The sequence below is a fragment of the Lipophrys pholis genome (genome assembly GCF_963383615.2).
Source record: "Lipophrys pholis genome assembly, chromosome: 21".
NCBI lineage: Eukaryota > Metazoa > Chordata > Actinopteri > Blenniiformes > Blenniidae > Lipophrys > Lipophrys pholis.
Window position 1 is genome coordinate 11,042,625 of NC_137649.1, and position 7,471 is coordinate 11,050,095.

Here is a 7,471-nt window from a genome sequence, read left to right on the forward strand (position 1 = left end):
TATTAACTGTGCACCAGTAGCAAATATGTATAGAGCAAATTAAATGGAAGCAACATTCAAAAAAAAATTAATCAGGAATGATTAGCAAAAAGGTTCATTCTACTTCTCTGTTGCTTGTAGTCTGAAAGTCTCCACTGCATTAAAAAGTCTGAGTGGTATCAATTTATTGTAAATTTGACTAAATAAGTAGACAGAGTCAAAATACTCGAGTCTCAGATAACAACTTTATTTCTTCCATATTAACAAAAGATGGAATTATGAAGATTGGACTTCTGGATTGAGAACTGGGAGCATTTATTTAACAGCAGGTCGAGGGGGAGTCAGAATAGAGGAACATTCAGTGGGCTGGCTCTGCAAAAGGAGACAAGGAAAATAAAGACATTGAGAATATTGCATGATGATACATTTCCTGTTGGAATGAATAAAGTAAGTTGTATCAAGCCAGTTTATGGAAATATAAAAAACACCTCCGCATTAGATATGACCATATTCTGCACGTGAGCTGTCAGTGACATCCAGAGGAGGATGTGTGTAACTGCACATCTGACATGACCTTTTGACTTTTTCTCCACATGCAGAACTCATGTCCAATATTGTTTCTCCAAAATATGACAGATGATCAAAAAGTCAGGTTTTAGTGGATATAAAATAATGCACGGATTAGTAGAGGTCACATGTTAAGTTAAATGACAAAACATTTGAGTTTTGGGAAGTGAATACAATATACAAAACAAATATTTCTTTTGATCCAATTCAGGAATTGAATAAACACTTAAAATAAAAATGCACCCATATGTGGCACAACACTATCACTCAACCCAATTTTATATAAACAAAAAATGTCCCACAGTACAGAAAGACATCCCAAAATTCATTGCTAATGTGAATAAAACATTCAGGGATACTTACTGTCCTTCACGGCCTTATTGCCTATAATTGGAGGTTAAAAAAAAGAAAGAAAAAAAGGCAACATTAATTGCACTGATTTGCACACAACTTAATACAGTCAGCCATATTTTATGACAATTTGCGCCAGTTCTCATTTCTAGAAACTTCATCAGTGCACATCTAATTTACACCTACAAATAATCACATCATGTGTAAATCATCAGTTTTCATTATACCTACCCCCATAGGAGATTTTGTAGTAGACGACTGCCATGATTCCAATACCCACCCACAGCTCGGGGTATGCTTTGGTGTAGTAGGGGCCCATGACGGACCACCACTTTCTGAAGGCGGATCCAGCCATCTGGTGAAACAGAGAAACGTCTTTAATGCCATTTCAGTTTAAAGAAATAAATACATTCTTAATCAACACTGAAAATCAGTCTAAATGAAGGAAACAACAATGAACCTCGGCTGAGCCAGGTCAAGTTGACGACTTTAGGTCACCTCTGACACAGACGATGACGATCTGAGGCGTTAAGAGTTTTAAACTTTGACAGATCTGTTGTGATCTTGTTGGAAATGGTTGGATAACTAATGTTTCAGTACTGCCGTTGGCTAGCTAAGCTAGCTCGCTAGTATTGAATCGGTGGGAGCCCAACAAAATGATGAAGACACTTTAACATACGTCCATGTAAAAAGAAGTAAAGCTATACTGCTTTGATAGGACTTCATTGGTCCTTTAAATGAGTCGGGCGTTGAATGGTGGCTTAGCGTTCTTTATCTGTGCTCCATTAGCATGAAGCTAACTCGCATATCACGTATTCAAAAGCAGCAAATAAAGCCCCAGAGAGAGAGCTGCTTCATTACAAGCTGCTCTGTGTGTGCGGCGAGTGAAACGCTGCCAAAATATAAGTGATTCAGCTGAGCGAAGAGGCATTTTCCTTACTTTTCAGTTTGTCACGCTGCAGGAGGAAGGTCAGACAGCTTCAGCACCGCACGTCAAAGTCGTGGAACAGCTTCTTCTTCTTCTGCTCTCGGCTGTGTCCTGCCTCACTGATAATTTACCACGAAGCGCCCCCTGTTGGATTGACACAGCACCGCCTGGCTGTCTGTTGGCTCCATCTGGAGGACTTGATGGTAAACGCCTATGTTTTGACTTGTTTTGAATAAGAAATGATAGTTTGCGCCAAAAGAGTTATCCTAGAATAATTTACCAAAAGTGTTTTAATAAGTGAAAGAGTTAATGGTTTGACGTCACATTGACAAACCTGGCCTGGCTTTGGTATGAATGACCAAAATCCCCAAATCGGGCTGAAACTCAATCAGGTCTACATTCTGCTCATCCTCTCGGGCCTCAGTGGATCTGAATATTGCTGCATTTGCCTGATTCCCGGACAGACTGGCCAATATCCACAGACCCAAAACTTAAATCTTAACAACCATTACCGAGCCAGAGTTTGGTGAGGTTCAGCTGCAACACAACCGATGGATGGATGGATGGATGGATGGATGGATGGATGGAACCTAATATGCAGATTCACTGCATCAGCATCAACCCCAGATTCTGTGACTGGCTTGGACGGACAGGGGGATGTAACACATATACACTACGATTGGTTGTGGAAAAAGTCAATCAAATCAAACATTCCCAATCTACTTATACAAATGATTTTAAACGTCACTCAGATGTGATATCACAGACAATGGATGGATATATGAATTCTCTTATATCAGTATACATAGACTGTTGTAACATTTCAGCATTTTATTATTGTTTTCATTTCCTCTAGTTCAACCAGACAAGGTATTTTCCACTTGAACTAATCAACCCTTTTGAATGGAGCTTTGTGTGTTTTACCTGAAGGTGAGACAGCAAAGCAGCAGACAAAATACAACATTTTCCATCACTATGCTTTACAGTAAGCACTTTCTTCTGAAGTCTCTTGTATGCATCTCGCAGAGTGGCAGCACAGGAGGACCACAGTCCTGCATGTTTTGATGTCTTCTTGCAGCACGCACTTGAATTGAATGGCTGTTTTATCATCACACTAATCCCAGACAACTCTGGGCAACGTGAGACGCACCATTAATCCATCACAACACAGACAGACAGTAGCACAAACATGCTCACGGATTGGGAGAGGAAAATGGAGAGAAAACCCAGGCAGGCACAACAGGCACATTCACTCCACCTTCCAACCAGCAGCCTCCTGATTGAGAGCTGTTCCTTCCAATCAGGTGTGTTGAAGCAGACACATGTTGAAAACATGCAGGACTGCTGCCCTCTGGTCTGACACGTCCACGGTCGCTTCTTTCCCCAAAAGTCTTAACGAAAAGTCTCATTGGCAATTTGGTTTGGATGTTTTTGACAGACATTTTCCTCGCTTGTGTCCCATGCAGGTCAAGTTACTGATTGTGAACATCTGTGCTGTGATACCGTCGATCAGAGCTCCTGCAGATTGTGTGAGGACATTTCTGAGCTCTCTGAGACCTCCCATTGTATCAGTTGCTCCGCTCTTAGGCTGAATTCACTTGGGCAGTCAGTCTCAGGCAAAATTACATCTGTTTGAAATCTACGCCTGCCACTTGTAAATGATTTTCCTTACATTGGAAAAATTGATGTGGCGGGGGTGTATAAACCTTCTCACATGATTGTAAAAACGCCTTTTCTTGGGCTCGGTGTATTTACTGTGTGGTATGCACTCAGACGGCAGCTCCATAGCTGCACTCATGTACTCCAAGAGCAACTTTGTTCATGAGTGATGCATAGAATTAACATTTGTAGAAGGTTAACTGTCTTCTCAGAGGCTATAAGGGAAATGATTGTTTTCTGATTTTGATTCACACCTGAATATACTACACCACAATCTTCAGCTTTAAACTGCAAGCTTAGTGTGCTTAAATATGACTTTTAAAGACCTACATGTTGTAATCATATGCTTTTCTGCATGAGGACCGAGTGATATTTATGCTTATTTGTTTTAACAGTTTTCAGACTGAAATTTGTACACACAAAACCAGTGACATGATACTGCGTTTTGGCCAGATATAGAAAGATACTGTACCTTATATTTATAACATCTCTTTATGCATCTACTGTACTGCCTCTTCCATCTTAGGGTTGTGAAGAGAAAACCATGCAGTCATGAAAAAAAAAACATGCAAACTCCACACGCAAAGACTGAGAACTGGGGATTCGCTTGCTGTGAGGTTAGAGTGCTGCCTACTACACCTACATGAAGCCATCTGTTTTCTTTTTGTGTCTGAACTTTATTTGTTGCAGGTGATTCCCCTCCTCAGACCTTAGATATTAAAATGAAAGAGGACAACACGTATTTATCACCTGGTAAAGCTACTAATAGTATGTAAAAGTCAAATCTTACTCCAACTTCACTTGTAAATAATACTGAATAATAATAATAATAATAATAAAATACTAAATCCATCATAACATCAATTACTAAAAACATATCAGTACTATTATGCACAACAAAAAGCAAGTATTTTCTGCATAATGAGCTAGCCTTGGTATTGTCACTATAATTAAAAATGTTATCTTGAAAATAATTTAGAAACCTGAGGCCTGAGTAACTGAGCAGGAACCGACAGTGTCTGTTTCCTTTGAAATCCAGACCAGACACTGTGGCATACATGGTGCAGCATGACAGCACCAAAAAGTCCTGACAGCCCACAAACCAGACCAGTATTTCATCCGTCCGACCAAAAGCAACCGTTTCATCTCAAACCCCAAGAGAGTAACTCCACAAACAGACGACTGCCTCCATGACGTCACCATCGGTTTTTTGTGTGAATTTTAAGTTTATCTTGAAAATCGGCCAATGATGATGGAACAAACCCATTCGGTTCAGTATAGTTCGGTTGTTGTGTCAAGTCTCTTGTTTTTGTGCCTGTGATGCACAAAACCTCTTTTTTTTTTTTTTTTAACACTTTTAAGCATTCGTTAATCAGGAGCACATTCATACACCTCCTCACCCAGCATTAAACTTGTGGCCTCAGGCAGGACTGTACTCAACATTCAGCTCACTGAACCAAACTGTACGCAGAAACCGATCCATTTGCCATTGATTTGTGTCCACTGATCAGTTGTGATGCTGCAGCACTTCAGCGGATTATATAACCCGTGTTGACTTCTACCAGCGTGAATTAGAGCACCATTCAAAATGTTTAATGCAACAGGGTTAAGTGTGTGGCTGTGGAGTATCATGTGGCGCCGTCCCATCAAAAACATTCGATTTTTGTCCTACAATGACTAACAGTACTGACACCCACTCAGCTGCAACTACAGCACTTTTTCCCTATTCAATAAGCTAAAATGCAAACCCAAACTGTGATTCATTGGCTATAAATAGCTCACTTATTCCAAGGGTTCCCCCCCCCCCCCCGAGACTATACAGCAAAGTGAAATGAGAAAGCATATGAGTCGCCACAAGGAAAGTGGCCTGAACTGACCACAGGGCCTCAAGTAATCATGGAACAAATTCATATTGGTTTCAGAATGCTCATTCTGCCTCTAAAACATTACGTTTTTCTACAGTGTAATTGTTAAATCCCTATTCTTTTCTTTTGGTCAAGTGAAACATGTAATGCACGTCATTAAACAAATGGATTGAGGTTATGATTATAGGGATGGTATGAAAAAGCAGTATTAACTGTGCACCAGTAGCAAATATGTATAGAGCAAATTAAATGGAAGCAACATTCAAAAAGAAAAAAAATTAGGAATGATTAGCAAAAAGGTTCATTCCACTTCTCTGTTGCTTGTAGTCTGAAAGTCTCCACTGCATTAAAAAGTCTGAGTAGAATCAATTTATTGTAAATTTGACTAAATAAGTAGACAGAGTCAAAATACTCGAGTCTCAGATAAAACTTCCATATTAACAAAAGATGGAATTATGAAGAATGGACTTCTGGATCTGGAACATTTATTTAACAGCAGGTCGAGGGGGAGACAGAATAGTGGAAAACTCAGTGGGGGCTGGCTCTGCAAAAGGAGACAAGGAAAATAAAGACATTGAGAATATTGCATGATGACACTTTATTCATTCCAACAGGAAATGTAAGTTGTATCAAGCCAGTTTATGGAAATATAAAAAACACTTCCGCATTAGATATGACCATATTCTGCACGCGAGCTGTCAGTGACATCCAGAGGAGGATGTGTGTAACTGCACATCTGACATGACCTTTTGACTTTTTCTCCACATGCAGAACTCATGTCCAATATTGTTTCTCCAAAATTTGACAGATGATCAAAAATTGATCAAAGTCAGGTTTTAGTGGATATAAAATAATGCACAGATTAGTAAAGGTCACATGTTAAGTTAAATGACAAAACATTTGAGTTTTGGAAAGTGAATACAATATACAAAACAAATATTTCTGTTGATCCGATTCAGGAATTGAATAAACACTTAAAATAAAAATGCACCCATACGTGGCACAACACTATCACTCAACCCAATCTTATATAAACAAAAAATGTCCCACAGTACAGAAATACATCCCAAGATTCATTATTGTTAATATGAATAAAACATTCAGGGATACTTACTGTCCTTCACGGCCTTTTTGTCTAGAATTGGAGGTTAAAAAAAAAGAAAGAAAAAAAGACAACATTAATTGCACTGATTTGCACACAACTTAATACAGTCAGCCATATTTTATGACAATTTGCGCCAGTTCTCATTTCTAGAAACTTCATCAGTGCACATCTAATTTACACCTACAAATAATCACATCATGTGTAAATCATCAGTTTTCATTATACCTACCCCCATGGTAGACTTTGTAGTAGACGAGTGCTATGAATCCAAGACCCACACACATGTCCGGGAATAGTCTGAGGTAGCGGGGGCCCATGACGGCCCAAAACTTTTTGGAGGAGGATCCAGTCATCTGGTGAAACAGAGAAACGTCTTTAATGCCATTTCAGTTTAAATAAATAAATACATTCTTAATCAACACTGAAAATCAGTCTAAGTGAAGGAAACAACAATGAACCTCGGCTGAGCCAGGTCAAGTTGACGACTTTAGGTCACCTCTGACACAGACGATGACGATCTGAGGCGTTAAGAGTTTTAAACTTTGACAGATCTGTTGTGATCTTGTTGGAAATGGTTGGATAACTAATGTTTCAGTACTGCCGTTGGCTAGCTAAGCTAGCTCGCTAGTATTGAATCGGTGGGAGCCCAACAAAATGATGAAGACACTTTAACATACGTCCATGCAAAAAGAAGTAAAGCTATACTGCTTTGATATGACTTCATTGGTCCTTTAAATGAGTCGGGCGTTGAATGGTGGCTTAGCGTTCTTTATCTGTGCTCCATTAGCATGAAGCTAACTCGCATATCACGTATTCAAAAGCAGCAAATAAAGCCCCAGAGAGAGAGCTGCTTCATTACAAGCTGCTCTGTGTGTGCGGCGAGTGAAACGCTGCCAAAATATAAGTGATTCAGCTGAGCGAAGAGGCATTTTCCTTACTTTTCAGTTTGTCACGCAGCAGGAGGAAGGTCAGACAGCTTCAACATCCCACCTCACTGTCATGTAAACAGCTTCTTCT

General features: G+C 39.6%; 1 long non-coding RNA gene across 1 annotated transcript; it reads right to left on the minus strand.

Moving 5' to 3' along the window:
• Positions 1 to 4,696: 4,696 nt before the first annotated feature.
• Positions 4,697 to 7,471, minus strand: LOC308126043. Its single transcript, XR_013936415.1, has 4 exons — positions 7,393 to 7,471; positions 6,684 to 6,807; positions 6,464 to 6,484; positions 4,697 to 5,893 (listed from the first exon to the last, which is right to left on the minus strand). It is a non-coding gene; the product is annotated as an uncharacterized lncRNA (long non-coding RNA).